At 38.6% G+C, this 12,718-nt stretch overlaps 1 pseudogene; it reads left to right on the top strand.

The window, feature by feature from the left end:
• Nucleotides 1-443: 443 nt before the first annotated feature.
• On the top strand, nucleotides 444-10,911 carry LOC112923414 (small ribosomal subunit protein uS5 pseudogene; annotated as a pseudogene).
• The last annotated feature ends 1,807 nt before the right edge of the window (nucleotides 10,912-12,718 follow it).

Raw genomic sequence — 12,718 nt, 5'->3', positions numbered from 1 at the left:
GAGTTGATTCTATCAGATGGTACCAATGACTATGCTTTCCAGAGTTAATGAAGTATTGAGTTGAGTTGAGGTAACGAAAAATGTTCTCACTTTTTAAAACTTTGGTTTGAAAAATGTATTTTCCAATCATTGTCTTAAATTCTGTGAAGATTTCAAACCACAGAAAACATAAAACAAGATTCCTGATATCTAAACACAAACTAGACTTAGTAAATCTGCATATTTGTCAGACACTGCAAATGTAAATCTTGATAAATTCCATTCCATCTATACACTTTTTACAGAAGAAAATGAAAGATTTAGTTGCTAATGGCCTGCACACCTGGTACACAATGCTGCTAAGAGCAGATGTGATTTACTAATCTGTGAAATTGAAGCTCCCATAATGCAAGTTTCTCCTCTGAGGAATTTTCCATTTTCCTCAAAATGTGCAGAAGCCCTTAATGAGGTATTTTACAGAAATGAAAGGAGGTAGCCTCCTCACACATGTGTCTAAGAGGTGACTATCATTGTTACAAGCCCTCAAAAAATACTTCATGGCAGCCCAATATTTAGCACCTTTTGTATGATCTCTTTCAACAGATGATGTAGAGGTGGGAGTTTAAAAAACATGCCCAGAAAAATTTTTATATACTTCCCTTTAAGAGGTTCATTGCTCTCCCTTGAAAGATGGCTTTGCCAGGTAAAGTATTCTAGGTTGGCAATTTTTTTCTTTTAGTACTATGTCTTAGAGAGGCTCTCTTTAAGTTTATTTTCTTTGGCGACCTATGAGCTTTATGAACCTGAATATTCAAATCTCTCCCCAGATTTGGGACAATCCCAACCATTTTTAATTTGTATATCAACAAGCATGTGATCCTTGGCAAGCACAGTGGTGAATTTGCAGTAGTAAAAAGGCTGTTGGGGTACTCGGTATGCTTCCAGGTCCAGTGGCCAGAGACCACAGCAGGAAATAGTGATGGCCAGAGCTGGTGGTGTGCGTAAGTGTGGCTGCAAGTGCCAACTGGTGCCTCTATAGTAGCAGAGGTCATATACAGACACATATAGTAATGGGGCCAGGAAAGGCAGCAAGGGCCAGGGCCAACTGCAAGCACGCTGGTAGCTCAGAGCCCTGGATCTAGTGTGTACTGCCATGACTGCTGGGTTTTTGTCATGGGTACACAGCAGTTGAGGCTATAGACATAAGTCAAGCTAGGAGCATGGGGATGCATGGCTGGAAAGGCTAATTACAGATGAGTGAAGTCATGCGGGTCAGCGACAGAAGACAAACCCCACTAGCAGCTATGGGTGCCCTGGCTATCCCCAAGTGCCTATGAGATGAAAGCTGGTGAAATCTGGAGGGATTTGTTGCAGCCATACTAGTCCTTGGGTTTTTTAGAAATGAATCTATTGAGTTTGTCTACGAAGTAGGTCACTGGGGACTGTGGTAGCTGCTATTGGCAATCCCTGGTTTTCTTCCTTTTTCCTAGCTATTTGTTTAAGTCTCAGCTTTGCCAGCCTGAGTAGAGTGAAATCAAATGAGGACTTTTCTCTGATGCCCAGAAAGGCTGGGAAAGCTGGCTGCTCACCTCAGTCTTCCTTGCCTGGTGGAAGAGATGTCTTCGTAGTTCAGAGGTTCCCTTTTGGTGCTGAGCAGGGCTGGCTTGGGGAGGAGATAATGCAGGCCAAATGAAGTGAACTCTTCTCTCTTTTTGGATGGTTATTTCAGGTTTTTTTGTTGTTGTTGTTCCACTGTATTGTTAAAGTTTCTTTAAAGCTCTCCCAGAGTTGTTTTTGTTTAGACTGCTCTCTAATTATTGATCTTTGTAGGGATGAAGAGGTTGGGGGCCTCTTACATCACTATTTCTCCCCCAAGTTGAGCTCTAAGATGACTGATGTTCTGACTGAGCTTGATGACAATCCCATGAAAGACCATGAGCCAGAGGCACTGAGCTAGGCTGTGCTGACCCACAAAATCTGTAAGACAAAAATATTCATCCTTTTAAGTTGCCAAGTTTGCAGTTTATTACATGGCAATAAACAACTAATACAATGTGGTTGTCTTCCTACCATTCAAGCCCTGTAGCTCATCCTTTCTCTCTTTCCTCTTGTCACAGACAGAGAGATATTCCACTGGTCAGTTCAAACCACCCGCCCGTGCTCTGAGCCCATCTCCTTCTGCCTCCTCAGGACCTCAACCCATTAGTCCCTACCTATTAATCTTTGCCTCTTTCCTGACTCTGTAGCATCTCCCTCTCCACTTCTATCGTCACAATATTTCAGTGTTCAAAACTTTCCCATAATAAACCCATCCTTGACTGGCATTTCCCTCTAATGACTTCTCTAGCCTGTTTCTCTTCCTTTAGAATTGACCTTCTTAAAACAATTCTCATCATTGCTTCAGGTTCAATTTACAAACATCACACCACCTCCATTAGAGAGATTTTAGTTCAGATCTCATTCTTGAACTCCATAAACTTAACTCTGGGGGCTTATTATGCATCTTCCAATGAATGTTCTACATTTACCTCAGACTTGGTATGCTCAAAACTGAAATCATCTTCCTTCACAAACCTGGTATTCCTCTTGTTTCTATTTCAGGAATGATCTCAACATTTACAATATCTAAAGCCTTGTTGTCATTCTCTCTCTCCCTCACTCTTTGCTATCCTATGTCCATCCTAACGATCACCAAGCTAAGCCCCATCCACCTCCATCATACCCAGGTCTCCAGGCTTATATAACCATTCACAATCTTGAATAAACTTTCTATATTCTCTTGCTTCTGGGATTTTGTACATGCTCCTTTTTTTTTTTCACCACAACCTCTTCCTCAATTAACTCCTAACATTCTCAAAGGTTTTCCCTAAATACCCTAGACTGGGTTGGGTACCCCCACTCTATATTCCTGTAGCTTCTTGGGCTTATCCTTTATCATAAAACTTATCATAACATATAATAATGACTTTATTTTGTTTGTCTGGTGTATCTTACAAATGTATTTTTCTCACTGTTATATCCCCAGTATGTAGGTCAGTGCCTTTCACAAAGAGTAGTTACATAATAAATGCTAATTTGGGTTTATAAGTAAGTGATATAAGGCTATGTATTGCTTTTTTAAGGTTATATTAGCAAATTACCGCAAATTACCACAAATTACCAGTCAACTAATTGTAGATGCTAACCACATCTACAAAATACCTTCACAACAACACCTAAATTAGTGTTAAATTTAAAAACTTGAAACTATAGCCAAGCAAAGCTGACACATAAAACAAGTATGTCATTAGTGAGGTAGGAAGTTGCATGAAGGATTTAGTTCTCTCTGGTTTGTGTTGTCATTTATATGGCAACCTAAACATATTGACTCACAAAATAAATACATTAGACTGCAAACTTGATACATACTAAGAGAGCCACATATTAAAATGCATCCTTTATGATTTCCTTCAGAAAAAAATAGAGAGAACCCCACAGAATCATCACTTATACTTATTGTTATCACTTTGCACTGCTTCCCCTGACTGGTAAATTGAAGAAGCAAGACTCACAGGGTGAAATGAGGGGTGAGCTGCCATTCTGTCCCTAAGTTACTTGAAATGATGCCCAAGTCAAAAATGTAACATCCTGTTCATTACTGCCCAGAATACTGCTACTGAAGCATTCCTTTAAATTCAAACATATTACTAGAGAGCATTTCCATTTTCCATATGTCTCAAATTATGGTTGGAAGTATTAAATAATAATAGTACTTGTAGTTACTAGAACATTATTTTAGGACATTTCCCGTGCTGCCCTGAGAGAAGACAAAGAAATGTATTCTATTAAGGTAGTTTTACCTAAGTTTTCTTACAAACTCTCTGATTTTCGCTTGGTTATCAACAATTTAAAATATGGGCTACATTTGTGTTCTTGATATATTTAAATAATTATTGTCAAAGACAACACAGAAAGAGATTTTGACAATGTTAGGGGAGACCACTTGTCATACAGGGTAAGCCAGCCAACTTCCCTGACAAAACACCAAACCACAAAAACACAACAAAATAAAAAAATAATAATAATAAAATAAAATAAAAAAACCTCTTCCTTTGGTGAATTGTCTATGGTTCAGTTGCATGGGCTCAGGGACTCTGTCTCTTCAGTGTCCTGGAGTTAATTTAACTTAAGAGGTTGATTCAAGGGACGCCTGGGTGGCTCAGCGGTTGACCATCTGCCTTAGGTTCAGGGCGTGATCCTGGAGTACTGGATCAAGTCCCACATGGGGTTCCTTGCAGAAAGCCTGCTTCTCCTGCTGCCTGTGTCACTGCCTCTCTCTCTGTGTGTGTCTCTCGTGAATAAATAAATAAAGTCTTAAAAAAAAAAGAAGTTGATTCAAGCTAATGAAGCCCACAAGAAAACAATTTATAAAGCCATAATATTAAAGTGTTAATTTAAAATAAAACTGCACCAAACTAGATGTGTGCATCCACCTGGCTACTCCTTTCTTTGTAGAAAAACTTCACGAATCTCATAAAATGAGATCAAAGGAAAGTGAAAGAATCAAATACTGAATGGCCTTAAGGCTTTACTAAACTAATGCTTCCATTTCTACAGCAGGGATTTACCTGTCAGAAGAACCAAATGCTTGTGTCTATGTAAACCCCTCTTTTCCAGAAAGAGCTTGGATAGCCCATTGCCAGTATTGAAATCCAGGATTCTGCTTCTATGTTACTAAGGCAGCTGACTTTCACACACAATCTAAATGATATGTTCAGAGATTAACTTTTTCAGTGTGGTTACAGTCATGTTGGTCTGTGAGCCAATCATTTTCTTGAAGATGGGCTAGTAGTCATTATATTGACTCCTTCTGGGATGCCTGGATGGCTCAGCGGTTGAGGGTCTGCCTTCAGCTCAGGGCGTGATCCCAGAGTCCCAAATCGAGTCCCACATCGTGCTACCTGCAAGGTAGCACTTCTCCCTCTGCCTGTGTCTCTACATCTCTCTCTGTGTCTCTCATGAATAAGTAAATAAAATTTCTTTAAAATAATAATAATGATTCCTTCTGAGCACAAGCACCTTGAATAGCCTCCTTGAATGTGGGGGAGATCATGTGACCAGTTCTGACCAGTAAGTATCAAATATAAGAGTCATATGTCACTTGTAGACTGGAACATTTAAATGCCAGTGTAAAACTCTCCTGAGTTCCCTGTATCTCCTCAGATTATCCAACAATAGACAATGCTCCAGATAAGGTCTTCTCTAGGTCCCAAGGAGAAAAAAATATGGAACACAGGCTTTCAGATAACTTATGAAGAACACATATCATGAACAGGAAACAAACCTTGATGTTTCACTGTGGAGATCTTTGAGCTATTTTTCACAATAGTGAAATCTGGCCTATTCTAACCAGTAAACTGACATTGCATGTTTTATCTGTGATAGTAAGTTATCTCTGATGACAAGTTCATTTTCCCTTTTCATAATTTTTGACAAACACCTGTTTATCTCCATGAATCACCTATGACATCATAAATAAATGAGTTCCATGTACTTAGTGTTTATGAAGCAGAATACTTACCTATCCAATCACAGTTCTGCCTGTATATCCTGAACTGCCACAGAAGACCCATTATGTCAAATACTTTCACCCAATCATAATTGTTAAATGATCTGAAATTTTCAAATCAAGCTTCATTACCATGTTCTTCTATTGAAAGAGGTAAAGGTCTGGGACTATGCCCAATTAGTATTTTATTTTTCTGGCTTTTGGTTAGACAAAGTAGATTAGTTGCTTCTATCTTATATGTGACATAGTTCCCTTATCCTCCAGCCACTAGACTTGACCATCAACCTTGATCCTCAAACACTAGGAAGGGTGTCTCAAATCCTGATCATATCAAGATTTATTCTCCAATGAAAACTCTGTGCATGAAGATAATTAAGAAAGGACACTTGAGAATCCCTCTCCCTTCTCCTTCCCCTGATAGCAGCTCAGCACTACCATCTTCTTCTATTTGTGAAAGAAAAAAAAATGGGGAAGACACTTTGGAAGTAGGATCTTCCAGATCAGAGACTCTAATTTGCTATAGTTAAATCAAGATATTGCTCTGACCATTTTTTTCTCAAGAAAACTTTAGCTCTCTGGATAGACAAAAAAAAAGGATATGAAGACATTTTGAATAAAGCACTTAAGACCTGTAAGTACTATAGAGACATTATTTCTTATTTTTAGGGACTGTAAATTTATAAGTCAGAAATGTAATCAAGATATATTTCAGCGGGTAATTTTTACTGTGATTGTATTTGAAGTCATAATTATATAAGGGAAATTAGCATCTCCTTGTAGCTTCTTACTTTTCCTTGATAAGTTTCTCTGAGGTGACTTACATACGTGCTCCAGAAATTAAGGCTATAAATAATAATCACTGCAGAAGAGAGGACTGCTGGACATAAGGCCTTGGGAACATTGCCACCAAGTCACCAAGTCCTTCATCTGTGTCTCTGGTCAGCATCCTGCTGACATTGGCAACATGCAAAGGCTCATCCCTTGTCTCATTACTATGCTGTGGCCTTTAAGAGATGAGTCAAGGGTTATTTTAGTCAATTCCTATGGATTTATAGACTAAATACTATTCTTTCATGACTATAATACAAATTTAAGGATAGAGAGGGCCAAAGATCCAGAAAATCTTGAATTATAAGGGAAATTAAAAATCATCCAGATAGGGTGCGTGGGTGGCTCAGTTGGTTAAGCTTTAAACTCTTGGTTTTGGCTGAGGTCACGATCTCGAGGTCATGAGATGAGCCCTATTTAGGCTCTACACTCAGTGAGGAATCTGCTTGAGATTTTTTTCTTCCTCCCCTCCCGTTCTACCCCTACATCTCCCTGCCACTTGCATGTGTGGGCACATGGGCTCTCTCTAAAATAAATAAAATATATTTTTAAGTCATCCAGACTAGTTTCAGCCAGTGAAAAATATCCTCCACAATATCCTTGATAAAGTAATGTGTTAAAGGAATTGTGCCTTATAAGGAATAGTTGATAACTATAATAGGTATCATTTAGTGTGTTATTATAAACTAGGGGATGTGTCCTCACAAAAATCCTATGAGAAAAATAATTTTAGTGCCTTCTTTTTACAAATTAAGGCCTTGAGGATTAGAAGGGCTGAAGAATTTATCTGAGAGCTCATATTACTCAAAGCCAACTCTGGCACTTTCTAAATTTCATGATTATAACCCCTAATTTATATTGCTCCTAACAGGTAACTATTAAAGACTTTGAAGTTGAAAGTAATATAATGAGGCTTTTGTTTTAAGAGATGATTTTAATAGTATAGAAAGAAGAGGGTTTATATAAAAAGCCAGAGAAAGCCCCACCATCAAAAAGGGAGAGAAAACCAAATTAATGCATCATATCAAAGTCTAGATGAGAAGCCAAATGGAAAATAAAATTTGCACAAAATCTTAAGATGAAAACTTGACAATGGGTAAAAAGAGACCTACATGAAACATATATAATTGATTTTTGTAATTCATATGCTTGTGTATTTTCTTTCCACTAACTTCATTTGCATACGCGATATCATTCTTGTTCATCATTATAAACTCAATGTCTGGCCTCAATCCAAGTGAGACAGACACAAAAAGTTGTTAGGTGACAAATAATTCTGCATGGCCTTTAATTCTCTATTGTTCTTTGGTTGGTTGATTTTTTTTTTTAACCAGAATTCTGTTTGCTTCAAGGAACCCAATACTGAAGACTTACTCTGAGTAAGTGCTAACCTCACTTATATTTTTAAATAATCTTTATTATATTTTAATCTCATTAAAATTGCTACCTTGAAGATAGATAATTTTTAACAATTCCGCTTCAGGTCCTTCTTGTTGAGAATTGGGAACAACAAGTAAATTAGGAACATTGATAGATATGAGGAGACACCAAAAATTCTCCATCCAGGCCATTGGGCACTCTCAGATTGCTCCAAAGGCCCAAGTCCTCCAAGAATTTTATTTACTTTAGTCAGTTCCTCTAAAGCAGTTGTTATGCCTCAAAGAGTTGAACAAGTCAGATTCTGCAGGGTTGTTATACATCTTTCTCAACTGTATATGCCAAAAGAAAATAAGCAATAGTAAATAGCTCAGATCAGAGAAACCACTCAGAAACAAATAATAAAATTCAAGGCATATATCCTTTTCACATGAGGTCAGTATTACCACCTCCACTTTAGGAAAGGAAATGCAGTAGTCATACCTTTCTCCATGATGCACAATGTATGCACAATAGCTTGGGAGTCAGCAGGGTTAACTTTACTAATGAAGTTTGGCAATGCTTTTTCATGGTATTGGCATCTACTATTTGGAATAAATGCACACTCTCAAGAGAGAAGCTAACCAAAGCTTCTGGAATCACTATTAAGTTGTGAATCACTCATCTCACATCTAAGTAATAATTTTGATGTTGCAGGCTGCTATAATACCTTATAAACCCAGAAAGAAGAGCAGAAAATTGTTTTTTGGCTGAAACATAAAATATTTAGAGACAGCAGGATTCAATATGGTAACTGATGCCTTTTGAGACCCACAGTACCCTACAAAATAAATAAAGGCCTCTCCAACTCTCCTTCCACTGACAGGTCAACTGTATAAAAGACTTTCTGAAACTATGTTAGTTCATCTAGGAAACATTTGGCCTTGTCTTCATGAATTGCTTGTCCTGTTATCCTCGTGTTTTAAAGGAAATGTTTGCTTTTCCTAAATGAGTCCAAAATGAATGATTGATGTGATCTGTTTAACTAGCAAACTTAGTGAGGAAACATTAAAAAAAAATTTAACAAGTAGTGAAGATACCTATATAAGAATTACTCATTCAAAGCCCCTCCCCATTCACATGAGTATGAAGGAAGTCACCATACAAGAACAAGAAATCACACTCCCACATAAGCACAGGGTCCTCACACTGTTACACATGAGCACATGGTCCTCACCTTCCCCGTAGGAGCACAGGGTCCTCACACTCCCCACGTGAGCACAGGGTCCTCATCCTCCCCACATGAGCACAGGGTTGTCACACTGTTACACATGAACACAAGGTCATCACACTCCTCACAATCACCCAGTCCTCATATTTTCACCAATAAGTTGTGGTTGCAAGTCCTACTACATTGCACCCACAGCTAATTGATTCAAGGGTAGATAAATGCCTCATACCAGTGATTCTATTTCTTGGATTTCCTCATGTATTTGGGAAAAATTAACCCAGTCTCTTTCAGGTGAACAACACTATAATGCATAAAACTAAAAAACTGTCCATAGCCATATTTTCTCATCTGTGGAAAGACTGACCTATGGTAAAAGAGGAGAAAAAAGCTGAACTGAAAGAAAGAGCACTGAGCATATTCAGTCTTCAAGTTCAATTCCTCCTAAAGTCTGATGCCTTCAAGTCCTTTAATAGTTTTCTGCTGTTGTTCAGCTTTCTGTTGTGACCTGTTAGATAATGAAGCATGTTTGCAATACTCTCTCCTTTTGATATAACACATTTGCAAGTTGGTTTTTCCAGCCTCCAATAATAGTTTCAATTTCTGTATCAATAAGTACAAATCTTGTTGAACTAACAGAGATACTTCAAATGGCTTTGAAATACAAAGTTCAATTTTTTTCTCATCTCTACTACAGAACCCAGGTTGGTTGAACAGACATCATCTCAAATATTGCTGGTCATGGTTGCAAGAAAAAAAAAAAAAGAAAGTTTTTGAAGGTGTCACTTTGTTCAGCACTTATGGGTTAGAAAGAGTCCCAGACCTATCCAACCACCAAGGGGTCTGGAAGTGCAGAAGGAAAACTGAAAATATTTGAGAAATAACTCTAATCACCATCACACCCACAACTCAATGTTATCAGAATGGATGCTGAGATAATTTGCATCAAATATATTAAGTATTGAAGCAAGGAGAAATCGCTTGTGGTACTCATTATATGCGGGCCACAAATGTTCAGCTTCTCAGCCATCAGATCAATTGTGCTCAATAACTCAGAACTAAGGTTTGCTAATTTAAAAAATAAGATAGTTTCAACTTCTCCAAGAAAATACCAAATGGTGGATAACATAAGTGATGAAGCAGGCCCCTGGAAAGGGAGGCCCCTGGAATGGAAGGCCAAGTGGCTTCCACAGAGACTTCCCTAAAGCATCTGGGCTGGAGTCTGGGAAGGATCATGGTGAGTCTGGGTGAGGCAAAGGCTGGGAAATCATGGAGATAAGATTGAGGACAAGGGGCGGATCCCTGTCACCAAGCTGGACCATCTGGTCAAGGATATGAAGATCAAATCCCTGAAGGAGATCTATCACTTTTCCTCACACATTAGGGCATCTAAGATCATTGACTGTTTCCTGGGGGCATTCCTCAAGGATGAGGTTTTGAAGATACTGCGTATGCAAAAGTAGATCCATGCTGCCCAACAGACGAGGTTCTAGGCATTTGTTGCCATTGGAGATTGCAGTGGACATGTTGGTTTGGCTGTTAAGTGCTCTAAGGAGGTAGCCACTGCCATCCATGGGGCTATGATCCTGAACAAGCTCTCCGTAATCCCCATGTGGCAAGATCAGCAAGCCCCACACGGTCCTTCACAAGGTGACCAGCTACTGTGGCTCTGTGCACCTCATTGATGCCCCCAGAGATATGATCTCAGCCCCTGTACCCAAGAAGCTACTGATGATGGCCAGGATTGATAACTTCTACACCTCACTGGGCCAGGGGCTTCACTGCCACCCTGGGCAATTTGGCCATAGCCACTTCTGATGCTATTTCCACGACCTACAGGTATCTCACCCCTGACCTCTAGAAAGAGACTGTGTTCATCAAGTCTCCTTATCAGGAATTCACTGACTGTCTTGTAAATACCCACACCAGACTCCAGCTGTGGCCACCATATAGTTTTATACAAGAAAAATAAAGTGAATCAAAGTCTGTTAAAATAAACAAAATAAAAAAATAGTTTCAGCTATGAGTTTTCTATTTATTTGAATGAAGCTAATGATAAAGCTAAAAGTGAAAAGAATTGTTTAATTTTTGTGTTTTGATGCCAAAGTGCTTAACATGTAGACCACAAAACTGATATTATGGTTGAAAATTACAAGACACATAATAACCATTATTTTGGATTGCAGAAGACAAGAAGCAACCCTCACACCCACCCAGCCAATCTACACTGGACATACAGTGTGAACAAAAAATAAAACTTTGTAGTTAAAAGCCTTTTGAAGTCTTTTCTTACTTCAACAAAATCTATACCTTCTAGCTGAATCAGAAACTGGAACTATTATTAGAGGCTGGAAGAATGCGAACAATGACAAAATATTTAATAAAAATGCTGCCAATAATAATTTGGAAGGCAAATGAAGTCTCTAATGAACATTCATATATCAGAGAAAATTCTATAAAAAGGATGTTATTAGGGCACCTGGGTGGCTCAATCTATTAAGCATCCTACTCTTACCTTCTGCCAGGGTCATGATCTCAGGGTCGTGGGACCCACATTGGGCCCTGGACTGGATATAGAGCTTGTTTGCAACTCTCTCTCTCTCCTTCTGCCCCTCCACTCTCCTCTTCCATGCTCTCTCTCACCTTCTCTCTCTCTCTAAAAAAAAAAAAAAAAAAGAAAGAAAGAAAGAAAGAAAAAGAAAAAGAAAGAAAGTTAGTAGCTTGTTTTCTTTAGCTGGCTGAATTTGATAAGACACAAGAAAAAGATAAGCTCAGAGAAAGAAATAGAGAATATCCAGGAATTTGAGTATGTGTAGGGGTAGAAAAGGCTACATTTTATTGTGCTAAGCAGTAAAAGACAAAACTGTGAGGATGTTTGAACCATTAAAATTCAGCCTTGAGTAAAGGATAGAATCAAGGACATGTCCATAACACCCATTTGTCAAACCTCCTAATGAAATAAGGTGTCTCAGAGCAGAGATCAATTTAATTTTATAGTACCCAGTGTATATCTGCAATTGAGTGAACAGTTCACAATATAGAGATAGACATGTGGTTCTCCCACTGAAGACTGATACACTGAGAAACTCACAAATAATTTGAAAGAAAGGCATGAGATAAAGAAAGCATGAAAGTATAGTGAATATAAGAAATGTCTGGGAAAGAACTGTAGGTGTGGCTATTGGCACAGAGAAGTGAGTAGGAGCAAACAGATAAGGATCTCAGTGAGTTTTTAAAGAGTTATATTGCCAAAGAAACTGTGAGCCTGGACTAAAAACGTTTACAGTATTCAAAATTCAAAATGGCACTTGGATCCCACCAGTTTATGACTATGAAAGCTATTCAGATCTCAAGAAGGGCGTGCTCTAAAATACCATTTCAGGGTTATGGAAAAAGAAGAATCTCCCCAGGAGGTGGACATGGGGAAGTTACATGGAGAACACCAGGCTGGGGAACTACTCCAAGAGTACGGGTTAATCAAGAAGCACTTCCCATTCCCAAAATAGAGGAACATCACAACATATGCCAGGTAAGAGTTCAGAATTGCCACAGACCAGTGACTGGAGATTCTCACATTCTTTTCACTCAGGAACCAAAGTGTTTCTTTCAGTTATCCTGTTGTATTCCACTACTATATATTGAGCATGGGGATGGGAGCATGTAGTGGGTTGAATGGTGGCCCCCAAAAAGATAGGTCCACATTCTAATCACTAGAAACTGTGAACATGATCTTATTTGTGAAAAAGAGGTCTTTGTAGTTGTATCACAAGTTGACAGCT

Source organism: Vulpes vulpes, chromosome 13, assembly GCF_048418805.1.
Source record: "Vulpes vulpes isolate BD-2025 chromosome 13, VulVul3, whole genome shotgun sequence".
In the NCBI taxonomy this organism is placed as follows: domain Eukaryota; kingdom Metazoa; phylum Chordata; class Mammalia; order Carnivora; family Canidae; genus Vulpes; species Vulpes vulpes.
Note: the sequence above shows the minus strand (reverse complement) of the source record. Positions and strands in the feature narration are given on the sequence as shown.